The following is a 15,476-nucleotide window of genomic DNA, read 5'->3' on the forward strand; positions in this document are numbered from 1 at the left end:
TGATTTAAATTTGCCATTTCACATCATCGTTTGGTGGCAAGGTCATCATTTTTTCTTCAGATTATGTTGATGCTAGCATTTATGCCACACAATATTAACATGCTCTTTGAGCCCATTGGAGGAAATCTCATAACTTCCGAGTGTTCCAAAAGCAGTTTACCACATTGTGAAGGTCAGTACAGTAATCTTGAGTATTTTCTTATATTCTTTAACAGACCCAGTGAGGAATATTTATGTAGATTCTAAATGGCACAGACACAGACATTTTTCTGAGGCTGAAAGAGCAATAAACACAATGAAAATCAAATAACCTGCTACTTGTATGAAGTCCTAAAACAAGCTAGAACAAGTTAAGAAAAAACACAACTTAACTCCAAAACTTTTCTCTCACCAGAGTGGTTTAGTGTTAGCGGTGATCACCCACAGTATGGTTTCCTGACAACTGCTGCTGGACGAAGTGTTGGAGGAAAGGGCAGTTTGAGCATTGCCTTAAGGAGGCTATTATCCAGTGTAGAATGTGCTTCCTAGTTCACCCTCCCTCAATGTTAAGTTAGTTGAAATTCTCCGTATATGACCAATCTGCAACCTGCCATGAAATATTTATCTTCTGAGAATTATTCCACAGGTTTTTGACTGTTGACTGTGTTGCCGTCACAACTTATATACCAAATGTATACGCCGTATCTATGATGATGCATTTGAGTATTTGGCCTCTCACTTAATTGTTACCACACCGTTTACATGTCTGTTTATTAATACGACAACGAGGAAAGGCCTTTATTGTGGTGGGGTCTTGGGACTTTTGTATGTTTAGAAATTGTGTAACGATAGTATGAATCAACTGTGAAACAACTTTCTTTCTGGCTACTTTTAGTTTAGTTAATTTGTAAACTATCCAAGTTGTGTTTACAGCCTCGTGGGAAAAGCTCTGCAACTGAGAACGTGCTGTTGTCTTTTTGCCAAAATCAGTAAAAAACAGTATACAGTTTTTTACAGTAAAATGGTAAATGGCCTCATTTATATAGCGCTTTTCTCCAAAGCGCTTTACGTTAATGACTGTCATTCACCCATTCACTCACACATTCACACACCGACGGCAGAGTCAACCACACAGGGCGACAGCCAGCTCGTCAGGAGCCATTGGGGTGAGTTGTCTTGCTCAGGGACACCAGGCACTCAGCTAGGAGGAGCCGGGGATCGAACCGGCAATCTTGCGGTTGCTAAACCCCCCCGCCAGTAGCCCACTTACCTTAAATTACCTGTTCATGTATCTAGTCACTATCTGTCCAGGGGGACATGGTCCCCCACAGAAAAATTCAGTTTTTAAAACAAGACAACAGTTGCATAAACAATTTGATTTCTTCTAACTTATTGACTATTAAAAAAATGATGACCAATCCCCATGAACTATTTCTCTAGGCAAAGTGAAAGATGAAACAAGTTCTGGCTATCACTCCTGCCCTTATTCCTCAGAAATACATGCCTCTCTCACATTTAAGGAAGTAAACAAACTCACTCTCCCGCCATCACCCGTATTGATGGCGGGATATTCTCAGTGTTGATGGAGCTATTGATCATGCACACATTAAAATGATGTCGGCAGCGGTAAATGCCGTTGGTGGAAAGGTCCATTAATCTGGAAATCAATGGCCCTGTCAATAGGCTGCCCTGGTCCTGACAATAGATGACAGTCAAGAGGTGGAGCTTAAGGTGAGCTGAGTGGAAAGCATTCCACTGCCGAAAGTCCACCCCGTCTTAACGCTGAAGCTCTGTCCTGTCCTCCACCCCGCATGACTTCATCATTTACTAAATCCTTTTAGGGACTGTTCTGCCCCACAACTCATTGAAGGCAGAGAGCGTGAGTGGGTCATGAGTCATGGTGGGATATGAGTAAGTTCAGTGTCAGCTTTCCTCCACTTACGCCCAAGAGACAGTTGCCTCCATGACTGAAAGGCACACATAAGTGAAACACCTCCTGCCGTTGTTAAAGTAAAACATCAGCTGTATAGTACAGAACAGTGTGATGTTAACTGGATCTTCCTGCAGCAGTAATAAGGATCCACCTTCGAGGCACAGGAAACAATAAGGCTGCAACGAGATGTTCACCAATTGATAGTATTCGTAAAATATCACAATTTATGGTATTACACAATTATGATTACTTTATTTCTATTAAAAACACTGTAAACTGAAAACCACTTATTATTGAAATATGTGTAAAAGCATGTTAGTTTTCATGTTGGCAACAATATAGCATGGTAAATCACCTGCTACTTTAAAATAGTGGCATGTTAATAGCAAAAATCCGAAGACTGACTCACTAAAATGAGAATAGCTGGTCCGTGAAAGGTTAGTCCACCTTAAATGAGCCTGGACCGGAGTTGTTCTGAACATCCTGGCTAACCCCCTTCACTTTAATCAACAAGACACGGAGGATGTGGCTTGGTCTTCAGGGGAAATTTACATTTTATATTCTTGCTAAATTGGCATCATTGCAATTCTAACAATCAAAGAGATTTATTTGCATGTTCACACTGGTTGTAGTTTAGAGTCCAAGGATTTTGTAGTTATGTGACTTGTTTCCTTGTTCTTGTCCTGTGTTTACTATGCTGGCCAGCATAATTCCACCAATAATACAACCGCAGTGCTGATCTCAATGGGGAGCATGAATTATAAAAGCTGTGTTCATGAAATATCTCACAATGGTAATATATGTGACATAATATTTTCCAGTATCATTCAATCCTAAACATTCATTGGATGAAGCCCACTAACTTGATTCGTCTAACAAACCCGAGGTTGACATTTTTGACAACTTGGATTGTTTGCTTCACATATCCGTAGTGCTTGAAGGTCACTTTCCCCAAGCACCACCATGAGTTTGAAACTCGACACAAAAAAGAAACAAAGCAAAAAAGAGAAATGTTACATACGAAAATGAACATGAAAGCCTTCATGAGATATATTTGTCAAATGAGAAACACTGTAGTGCTGAAGGAAGTGAAGGCGGAGAACCTTCTTTCTTCCCATTGAATATTCCATTCGGTGACCGCACACATTTTGTGGATACTTCTCCTCTGGCAAGAGTATAAAAGGAATCTTCAATCACTACAACTATCATCAGTTCATATTAAAGTCAACTTCAATTTCCATTCAATTAATTTTTTTTACTGGACTCATCACCATGTTTGGCCCTTAGAATATTCCTTTATAATTCCATAATGAAAATTCAAACGACCAGTTGAATCGGTAAAACAGCACTACTTCTGATGTCCTTAAAATAGAACAAAGAATAACAGGCTTATTAAAATATAATCTAGGTCACTGGATGAAAAGACAATTGTATTGAAATTCAACGATAATCCAAAAGGGCAGATGGGCGAGTGTGTTTTGCCAAAGTGCTGAAATAGCACAACCAGAAAATTACAGTGCCACTATACTTGGGCTGAAGGTTACATACCATTCAATAGCAGCATTTTAAGGACTTGACTTTTTTGTTTTTAAACCATTCCTTTGGCCATCAAGCATTGCGTGAATGGCAGTAAATAACTCTTCGTTCATGTCTAGACCAGAAATTGGCAGGCAATCTGGCACGAGTTTCCTTTTTGAATGCATCTTTTAGCGAAAGCGGCAACTTGGAACATTCCTTTTTAGGAGTTTTTCTTTCCCCTCCTCTTTTCGATAAGTGAATTGAATTGCAAAGACCTGGATATAATTTGACTTTAGACATAACCAATTTATCTCACACCTCAGTGCAATCCGAGACCCTGTAATGAAAAGCCAGGCTGAGAGTCAGGATTGGCGGGGAGTGACACCTGCTTCAGTTGGTTCAAATTAGAAATGCCAATAGAAAGGAAGAAACTGTCAAATAGAAATGTGTCAGACATTTTACAGGTCTAATACTCTTGTAGGCTGGAGGGTTGTGGTTTCAGTCGAAGGGTCTTTCAAAAAGTGTGATGTGAGCACACAGACCACACACACACACACACACACACACAAAGGAGGGAGGCATTTCCAGATGCCTGTCAACCATCCATTCTTAGCCCGGTCTAATGCTGCTCTCAAAAAACTTCCTACAAGGTGTAAATGTGAAAACATAACTCTTCAATTCAAAGTTCCAAGAAAGTGAAGAAAGACTCCTCAACTGTGAAGTTACTGCTATGCATCTGATGTCAAGTGGGCATGGCAGCACACACTAAACATGATGCAAGTTTAATCTTGGTGTGGATTGGTTCCCCTCATTCTTACCAAAAATTAAGAACAGATCAGGCATTATAGGCTCATTGCTATAGAATTAGTAGATTTTAGTTAGTTCTTTATGCTCCAAAACGTTTTTTCCCTGGTCAAGTCGGGTTTCTAGTGGAAAAAGCCTGGAGAGCTAAAAATCTATTCAAGTTTACCTTTATGTTGTGTGTGATTCTCTGGGGAGCTGAAAAAATGTCCTGCTGGAGGGTTTGTTATTGCTTCTTTAGCCTTCTAGCAAAGATTTGAGTCTACAATCGATGAGTTTACTATAAATCAACATAACGAGTTAGCAGTTTAATACAAACATCTGTTTGGGGGTCAGTTAAGTGATAAATATCCTTTAATGTTATATCAAATATAATAGGACATGATATACAGTATGACGCCATGCTATAAAGAGCGAAGCAGCAATCTTTTGGGTGTTGTGGGCAACATTAAAAACATCACCGGATTATTGTTAGAACCAGACATATGATTTCAAATTGTAACTTCAAAACATACAGTATTGTGAGGAATGAGAAGAGTCATGAGACATGACATTTTTCTTATTCAAAAGGCACACACAGATATTCAGGTTTTTTAACCTCCCCCCCCCCCCCCCCTGCCAACAAAACCTGACAATTTGTATATTAATTACTTGCCCTGTTTCCTTTAATCCCTGAAGAAAACTTTGTTTAACTGAGAAAAGATTTGATTAATGGATGTAAATTCAAACAGCAAAACTATAGCAAACATCCATTTGTAAACTCTCACACAACTCATGCAGTATAATGTAAGTCTCATAGTATTGGTATCGGTGTCTGAGTTCACCTTCTCCTCTTCACCACCTTCCTCTTCTCATATTCTCACAAATTTAACCTCAAAACAGAAAGTTTGACTGATTACACCAAATCACTGAAAGTTGTTATTGCGCTGGCCTCCCGGTGAGAGCAGCTGCTCCGGCGCATTAATCCATGTTGCTTATGCAAATGTACACCCTTTTGAAAGGTTCTCCAGAAATCTGATGTTATTTAGGCTGCCAATCATTGTTTATATAATTACGCCATCGCATGTGCTTGTGGAGTTTTGATGAATGACACCTAGATCAACATGCAGAAGGAAAGACTGACAGCATGAAACATTTTTGGCACGTGAAAAAACAACTTTTCTTGCATCGTATAAAATTTCACCAAGATGAGTAATCAATAAAGTAGATTGAAATTGTTATAAGTAATGATACTAATGCATTTTGTCCATCAATAATACATGGATTGCCTGCTGTTTTAAGCCAAATTATTGGTTGAGACAGCCCACTGCACTCAGCCAGGTTTAGAACATTACTCTTTGTGTCAAATGTATCCATACCTTTCTTATATCACTGTGAACATTGTGGTGAAAGTCGGGATGGGGCCAGTCGGAGGAAATGCTTCTACTTTTTATGTTAACATGGCTACGGTTTTTCAGTGATAAATAAGACAATATCACAGCTCAGAGGAGTGGAGTTAACATGAGGAGACCGGCTCTCCAGCATTCAATTGCTTTATTGATGAGGCAGGGGAAGCAGTCAACAGCTGATTGCGAGTTTAATTAAGTGTACTTGTCAAGGACACAGGTCTCAGCTGTGCTGAGTCGAGAATATCGTCCACTTCCTGAAAATCCCATCATAACCCCTGGAGCACCCTGATGGATAACTCCATGTCTTTCTGCACCGCAGCGAGTCATCTCGGCGCTAACTCAGATTTCAATTAGCTTCGACTCCACCTTCCATCTCCAGCAACTTCCTGTTTTGTAAAATTAGCTAAGGAAGAAGAAGGCAGGACTGCCAGTTCAAAGCAGTCTCTGGATTATGTTTTAAGGCTATTGGTCACCTTGTATGTTTGTTCTACGTGGGATGGCGTGAGGGCATAGTGTGACTGCAGGCTGCCACAACTCAGCTCAATGGGTTACCTCCAGAGAAAACTCTTTTCTTCTGCTAGTATGGCTGATCAAAGTCAACCAATATTACATTATAAAATGACAGGTTTTTATCGTCCCACAAAGAAGTGTGATCCCAAGAAACCATTTTGCGTTGCAAATGATCTCAACAATGGCAATAGAAGGCTCATTCAACATTTTATTGCTTAGATAAAGTAGGATCCATAGTGCTCAATGAAATATGTATCCACTCTTTTTCCAGCACATATTACACCCACACATGAAATCAGTTTCGAAGAGCAATCATAAAAACATTTGGAACAACTATCGTAATCCGACATTTAATATATTATATTGTAATTAATTCCCATGCATGCTGCTCAGATTAATGGCAATGGCTCTTCTGTCTCTGCTGTTGCACCATGTCAGTAAGTGCTCTGGCGGCAGGATGCTGCCGCTCGTAGCAGCAGAGGGAGTTATTGTATACCATCACATTCTTGAAAGTACTGATTCAGAAATAGTTTTGAATAATAAATACATAGTATTATATAGATTATACATGGTAATGCTCTAAAATTGCCCTCCATACATAGTATAGAACTATATTTTCTGTGATTCTTCTCTGAGATATATATATATATATATATATATATATATATATATATATATATATTAGGGCTGTCAAAAGATTGATTTTTTTATTCGCGATTAATCGCATTTTGTCCATAGTTAACTCGCGATTAATCGCAAATTAATCGCATTTTTGGCACATTTTTTTTTCTTCTAAATGTACCTTAATGTATTTTTTTTCATATTCTTAATACTTTTAACAACATAAGGGCAAATATACTTGATTTATGAAAATGTTTATTTAACACTTCAAATATCCCCTTACCAAAACATGGGATCAAAACAGGGTTATAAGAATATATCACAAACAATTAAAGTGAACATGTCACAGGAGATAGTGTAACAGGAGATAAGTACAGTTAGGATATAAGTGCATTGGCTTGCAAGTGATATCTCAGACTGGACGTACTTCTATGGTAGCTCATTTCATACCCACAGTACGCGCAGATGACTTTGGTCTTATCGACACGCACCTTCCCTCTAGGTGCGTGTCCACAGGCAGCGGTGTTTTCCCGCGTCCCGTTCATTGTCTATAGGTACGTGTCCACAGGGGCGATTTTAAACGCGTGTGGACGCGCCGCTTCCCAGTATTGCACGCTTGGTGGGCTGCGTGAGTTGGCCGCTCCTCATTTGCCTAAAGTATAAGTCGAATCTACTTTATGTTAATCAGAGGCGCCGGGCTCGACTCGCCGCCTCGGGAACGCTCGCGAACGCTCGCAAAAATGTGTTGTATGAAGGAGAGCGCCTGTCAATCATCCTCTAGTGGCAGCCCACCAAGCGTGCAATACTGGGAAGCGGCGCGTCCACACGCTTTTAAAATCGCCCCTGTGGACACGTACTTTCTGGATCAAGACTACAGGTGCCACTGACGGCCATAAATCATACAATGCGCGTTTTTTTTTTTTTTTTAAATACTGAGCGTTAATCGCACGTTAAAAAAATTAACGGCGTAAAGAGGATGTTGCGTTAACGCGTTATTAACGCGTTAACGCAACATCCTCTTTACGTTATTAACGCGTTAACTTTGACAGCCCTAATATATATATAGTATAGTATAGTATTTCTTATGGAACGCAAAAGGCGGAACTTGGAAATGCAGCGCCTGGACAGTCTGTGGCGTCGCACATAACAGAGAGAAATCTGCACCCGGCACCTGCTGCATTTACACCGATAATGTTTCATCATTTATGGCCAAAATAAACACTATTACTGCTTTGTACATGTTGTGGGAGTCCCAGATACACCAGGAACTAAACGGCGTCCTGTCTGTGTTTATACCTTTACTGGAGGGGGATCTGTGAATCTCTTAGAGCTGTATTCACAGCAGTGGTCACTATCAAAAAATCACGTTGTGATTTAACTGCAATACCCGGATAAAAACTATGCCGAAGTAACGACGATTAGTAAAAAGTCTGAAGTAACTTTAAAAAAGCTTGTTTTGGCGTTCGTCTCGCTCAGAGCTAAGCTAGGCTAACACCGTAGCGGCTACGTAAACACTGAACATAACCCTGTCTTGGCATAAATACGGCAGCCACGTTGTTTGTTCCAACAACAGTCTCTGGTTTTACTCCTAATTTGTTCGTCTCTGTATGAAACGTAAGATACAATCCCACGGCGCCGGGAGACCACAGACCGCTACGCTGTGATGTGTTGAAATGCAGCTGCATTGATTATTGCATTGAAATATTTATTTGTATATAGGCTACAGTTTACTGTTTTTCTCTCGGGGATATGCGCATTGCCTGTAACAGGAAATGTACACAAAAAATGTCTCGAACTCGAATCGAATCATGAGGTGCCAAGAGCTTCCCACCACTAATATATCTTATATGTATGTATGTATGCCTACATTTAATTTTTTTCTATTCAAAAGTTACAAAAGGGATTTTGTATTATTATTATTATAGTTCTGAAAATTAGAATCAACAGGTAAACAAACGGTATTCCATCCAAAGTAACCAAATCTATAAAAACGAACCTAACCTTTCCTGTGCCAAGATATATTTGACAAAATTAGACACAGGCCATTGAAAAATTTCAAAAATTTGAAAAGCTTCCTGTTGAATAAATGCACTGTAGGGCCCTTTTATTGACCAGCTTCAGCCAGACTATATCTCGTCCTGACACCAAAGAGCTCATTGCTGTGTTTCTTTGTTTCCCGCTGCGTTGGCTGGATGAGGTCTTTGCCTCGGGGCTGACATAGGTGCAGGCCCTGCCTCGTGCTAATGCTGTATAGATTCATCATGTGTGTTTGTCAGGCTTTTACGCGGGCTCCAAGGTTGCAGCAGCCATCCATTCTTTAAGATGCTGCTTGTCGCCTTGATAGATGAGTTACTGGCTTTTTGGTTGTCTGAGTCTTTGACTGTCATGCACTATATATCCACGACTCCTTCCAGTCCTGCGTACAGGGTCTCCAGGTCGCTGCTTGTCTGGGTCGCGGCAAAGCATTCATTTTCAGCAGGCTCCATACTCAGTTCATGTGTTCAGCCTCACAGTGGCCCTCCATCACGACGAGGTTAACTGAATGTTGAAAGCAACAAGCCAACAAACAAAGTGAACGCAGTATGTGTGAGGTAAAAAAAGACAGACATTTAATAATATTATCCCTATTTTATTACTACATTTATCTTCTCCTACTTGACATGGCCCAAATTGGAGTGAACTATTACTAACAATTCAAGTTTATTTTCAGTTTTGCCCCAAATTAATGCTTAGTTCAGAGCTGTTTTTTTCTTTATTACTCATTTTGTTTACAAAAAAATAAAAAATTCCCATTATAATTTCCCAGCGCCCAATAAGGCATCTTCAAATTCCTTATTTTATCCAACTGTCTGTACAAAAGCCAAAGATGTTCTCAATATATGTCAAATAATGTTTTGCCCATTTAGTTTAGAAAATCACCTTAACGGCTTATTTACAACCTGTCTGATAGCATTTTTAGCATCATTGTAGAGCTTTCTCCATGTACCCAGATCTGAGCTATTACTTATTGTAACATTATTAGCATATTCGATAAAAATGATGGCCAAAACAATGAAGATAAAGCCATGTTGTTATAAAATCATTTCACAATTACCTTGATTTGAGAATTATAAATCAGTTTGTTTGTTTTTTCCATGTGTGCCAGAGTGAGAGAGATGGTCTTGTGCACTGTCAGGATGGCCTGAGTGGAGCTGCATTGGATTAATGGCCTTTATGTACTGCAACTAATGGAGTGGGAGATCAGTGGTCAGTAAATGTGACTTACTCCAATCAAGGGCCAGGCTTACTAAGCTTGACTGCTGCATCCTCCAGAGCCATAAAATCTGTTGTTTTATTTCTCTCTCATCACCCAGTGACCTGCCTAGACCGCCTGGTGTCAGTATTGGGCATGGAGATTTACAGCAGAGGTCAGAGGATGGATGGGTGTACAGTAGACATGCACTGTGGGGGATGGATGGGAGAGAGGAGGATGTTAGGATTGTGGGGAGAACCCACTGACTGCTAGATCACCACTAGTTGCATGGATGTGTAGCTATGAATTATTGACGGCTTTCAACAGTGAAATTATAATCGCATGCGGGTCTTTTATCACCTCCGGAAGGCAGGAGTCAAAACAGAGCAGTTGCACACAGAGCGGAGGAGGTGATACCAAGCCTGTTGAGGTGTTTTCTTTTCAAGAGGAGGAGCGTGCAATGAATGCGATGTTTGCTTTCGATCCCAAGTGCTGTCTCCTCACTATGTGAATGCATACGCGCTTGATGTGCTCAGCCTCCGTTATTAAGCCCTTTGAATTAGGCAGCCCTCTATAGTGGTATCATTTACACATGTGAGGCTGATTCATAGGCACAGCATGGAGCCCCTCCTGAAGAATGAATCTCAAGGACTAATTTGACACATATTGACTGCTGAACAACTAACATAATTGTTATCTCTATGGCAAGCATTGTCACAAATTATAGTCTGAATACTCGATGTGCTCTGTGTGTGTGTGTGTGTATGAGTGTGTGTGTGTGTGTGTGTGTGTGTGTGCTGTAGCCTGATTTGGTGCTGGGGGATCTTTTTGAACATTTCAGTGACCATTAGTCAGCATGGATGGAATTGTTTGGCATGTTCCAGTGAATGTCAGTAAGCATGGTGGAAAATATGGGCTTGTTTACTTTTAACCAAGCAGAAAGATTACTGGCCTTCTTATGTAAGCGCCTCTCAACAATTTGTATTCTTGAGAAATCCATATTGAAGTCAGCCAGGTGAACAGAACACGGAACAACAAGACGGATTGCAGAGAGAAAGGTTTGTTTGGACTAAACAGCAGCAGCCTGTTGAGTGATGTGACTGTTAAAAATCTTTATTTAGAGGAAATATTTTTTGTTAACCTTGCCATCCAAGCTGATTGTGATCAGTGGCGATTCATGTCCTTAAAACCTTCTTCCTTTAAGAAAACACTTTAGTAGTTTAGGCGGTTACAGTTATTGATACATAAGTAATTAGGGGGAAATACTTTAAGCTTTCATTCTAGATTGCATTAATATTAATTTGAAAACAAGTTATCTGCCTCTTCTTTCAAGACATGATCACAGTGCTGAGCACTTCTTAGAACTTTCGGTTTTGCCCTTAAGTTGAACTCCGAAGAAGAAGAAGAAAAAATCCACCATGCATGCAGATCTCCAGGCGATGTATGTGTCTCAAGCTTCTTCAAAAGGTGCATTTCTGCACCACCACTGACACACTTGAAGACAACGTGAATTCCTCCACTCTAACTCTCTTTCAAAGCTTCGATACATATATTAATACAGTCATGGGCGAGGCACCACAGATAAATCCGTTTGTATAAGTCTGATAAAGTATCTGCCCCAGCTGTCAACCTATTTCCGTGACAGTTGTGTAGTACCCAGGGCAAGCATTATATCACTCCAATCAATCAAATCTGACATGCTTTCACTTGAAATGAAGTCAAGTCCTTGAATGGCTTAAGTAATGTCATAGAAAACATGCACCGATTCCTAAGTTGCCCTGGTGTTGAAATCCTGCTTTTAGGAAACATTACCCCAATTCTGGATTTCACAAGTTATTGATTCCGGGTTATTTTTAAACCTTCATTGCACATTTATCTTAAAGCTGGTGGAGGCAGTTTTTTTTACTGCATGTTGTAATTACATTTTTGACAAAACGAGACCTGCACCTGTTTTTAGGCCTTGGAAAACTGAGCCTGTGATCTATTATGAGAGAGAGAGAGAGAGTAATTCAACAGTGGAATATCCTGCAACTAACACCCCAAAAAAGGAAGATGGATTTATTAAAAAGAGAGTCTGACAATAAATGCAATAAGACCCATGTCTCCATCAGCGAAGTGTTTCAGAGATGGAGCGAAGATGTTGCTACGGTTTAGCATTCTGCTAACCTTAGCCATAAGCTCATGGCTATGTAGTTAGCTAGAGCCTCAAATCACAGTAAAGATGCAGTCACCTCGAATTTCCCTTCCCAGCTGAAGGCCTTCAGTAAAGGCCATGGTTTGCACTGTATGTAACACATAGTGATAAATCAGCTATTCAAAGTGCTGCACACAGTTATTTCTTACTGTTATTCATTTCCCCCCGTATCGTTTCCTTTTCATGTAGGCTAATTCTGTGAATTATTGCATCTCTAGATGTGTGTTCACACTAAACGCGAATCTGTGCCTCCGGTTATTCACACGAGTTTGACCACAGGATAATTTGTGTTAATTTGCGTCCCTTGCACTAGATGTGCCGGAGAGTAGGCGTGGCTTACCCCCATGTCGACCCAGACAATATTTCATCAATCATGGCTGAAATAATCACTATTGCTGCTTTGTACATGTTATGAAGTCCCAGATCGAATACCTGAATCTAATTGAGCTGTATTCATTGTGAATAGCAAGACACACATCGGCTGGTTTACTACAGCGGTGTGAACCGAAAATAAGCAATTTTGATGTTATTTAATTGCAACAAATGGATAGAAAAGATGCGTAAGTAACTACATAATAACGGCAATTTGTAAAAAGTCCAAAATCATGGTTTGTCTTTTAGAATGCTTGAATTCTGGATGGCATTCATATGGATCAGAGCTAAGCTAACACTCTAGCTGCTACATCAACATTTAAAATAACGTCATCCATAAATATGGCAACAACCTTGTTGTTTGTACCATAGGCGGTCTCTGTTCATACACATAGTTAACATTAACATTGCATAACATTACCTATTCATTTAACTTTAAATCCTATCTTTAACAATTCAAGAATTTTATTCTGAGGTGAAGAAGTGTGCCACTGGAGACCTTTTAACACATGTGGCATGTGAATGCCAGATCAGTTCAGGTGTTTCTGTGTCTCCTTTTTATTATTATCTATACGAACAGAGGTACATTAATGCTGTCTGGCCTTCAATGAAGAAATTATCCATAAAGCCACTAGTCTCGAGAAGCACTATATAAGTCAACACATAGCTCATGTTAAACCAGAGGAGCTGCTGTTCCCGTTGACCTCCCGAGGCAGAGATTGATTGGCTGGCATTGTCACCCGACCCATACTCATCACAGATTAAACCTTGAGGTACACGCGGGTAATTACCCAGGATCCTTAGTCATCAAGCTATGTAAAGCTCTTGCCAGCTCATTAGCACGGTTTATCTGAAGAACACTTTTTCTCCCCATCGCCTTTTTCCTCAGCTTGTCTGACAAATTCTGCACCTCCGTGTAAAGCTTTGTTTATTTCCCATGTGTTTAAGAGGGAATTAAAAACGGCAAGAATGATGCAATGACAATTAAACACCTAATACGTTTAAAGTCCAGCACACATAATCAATTACCAAATACATGTTTAAAAATACAGTGAAAGAGGGAGTGTTTTATTTGCATATTTACCAGGTATTGGTGGAACAGGAGAAATATTAAAAATAATATCTTAATCAGAGCTTTGTCAATTGTTGAGGAATATCTTATTTCACTTTGGTCCTGTGTCTGTATCATCTGCAGCACAACTGGCTAGTCGATATTATCAACCTCAGATATTTAGTCGCCATTCTGTGTAACGAAAGCTGCAGGCCTGGTGGAAGTGACTTTATTGATGAGAACAGCAACACTATTGACTTTTCCAGTAAAGCAGAAATTAAAAAGCAGCATTTCTGTTGCAGTCATGAGATCCACCCCGTGTCAGATTACCTTCAGTTTGAATATTCAATTTTTCAATTAAATTGTATTTGTGTCATATCACAACAAAAGTTATTTCAGGACACTTTGCACATAGAGCAGGACTAGAACATGTCAATATTATTTTTGCGCAATTAAACATCAAATTAAACTAAACAACCTTGAACTCAGTCGGCTTTACATATAGTCCAACTTCTTTGCAGTTCCTGAGATTGAAAGTGAAAGACAACAGCACAGAGCAATCCTAGCTTTCCATAATGTATTCATTATCATTTGTAAGTGACAGCTGCTTATAGGTTATAACTAGATTCACTGCGATGCCTTGGGAATGCAGGAAAATCTGTTTAGATTAGAGACTGCAAACACCACCAGTCGTTTCATCAGCGTCTGGGAAAGTGCTCAGGAAACACTATATTCCTGTCATCATCATTCCAAAAACTATTTTCAGACTGGAGACTAATAAAGTTAACAGCAGTAATTTGCCTCTTAAATATTTTTGGAATAGAATAGAATGTGTGCCCTCATCCCTTCTACAAATATTTGACATGTACTCTGCACCACACCAAAGCAGCACACTCACACACCTCCGCCGCTCGTCTTGAAATGCGGAAGGACAGACGTCATGAATGTTGAATTAAGTTGCCCACCTGTCTGGCTCTGAGGAGTTTAATGTCAGGGCAGCGAGTGCTAGTGGACAGACGAACCCCCGAGAGTTCATGAAAGAGGCAGCCGGAACTGCAGCTCATTTCACATGCAGCGCCTGCCGAGGGGAAGCTAACACCCCATATGCACAGCAAGCCAGAGTCATTATGGAAATACATTTCGTCTGTGCTTGCTGCATTTTTATGTAGCAAGACAAAAAAATTTACATTTTATATTCTCTCTACTCCTCTCTGGTTAGACGCCTCTAGAGGTAATCTTTGTGCTGTGTGTGTGGCATGTGAGCATGTTGCTAGTGGATCATGCCCCTGGCATTTTGTGACTGCATTGGTAAATCTGTAGCTGCTGTGTGGTTTGTTGAACTGACTGTGTGTATAATGTGCGATTGTGATTTTGCATACAGTAAGAGTTTATGAATGAAGGAGTGTAAAGCTTGACTTTAGCTGTGTGTGTGTGTGTGTGTGTGTGTGTGTTCTTCTTTTGACTTCATCAAATATTTCCTCTAGTACGTACTGTGATGATGTAGAACAGAATCAGTGCTGCACTGGCCTGGTGCAACCCCAGTGTTGTAGCCTGTCTGCTGACCCAACCACATCAGAACCCCCCCTCCTGCTCCCGCTGAGTGATTTGCGAGGCAGAGCTGTCCTTCAACAATTGGTTGCGTCTGCGACTCGAAGCATTTATTTCCCCCAGCCTATCAAGCCACCACTGGCCTCAGCCTGCTGTAATTGTGCTGACCACAGGACATGGCTGAAAAAAATGCAGCGGCTGCAAGGAGGAGAAAAAAAGGAAAAAAGAAGTGAAGTCAAATTTCTTCTTTTTTTTTTCGGCTCCAGGAAGCACGAATCTAAATAAACTACTATGAGACTCTTGTAGGGCAAAAAAGAAAGCGCTTTTAT

This window comes from Eutrigla gurnardus, assembly GCF_963514095.1.
Source record: "Eutrigla gurnardus genome assembly, chromosome: 18".
NCBI lineage: Eukaryota > Metazoa > Chordata > Actinopteri > Perciformes > Triglidae > Eutrigla > Eutrigla gurnardus.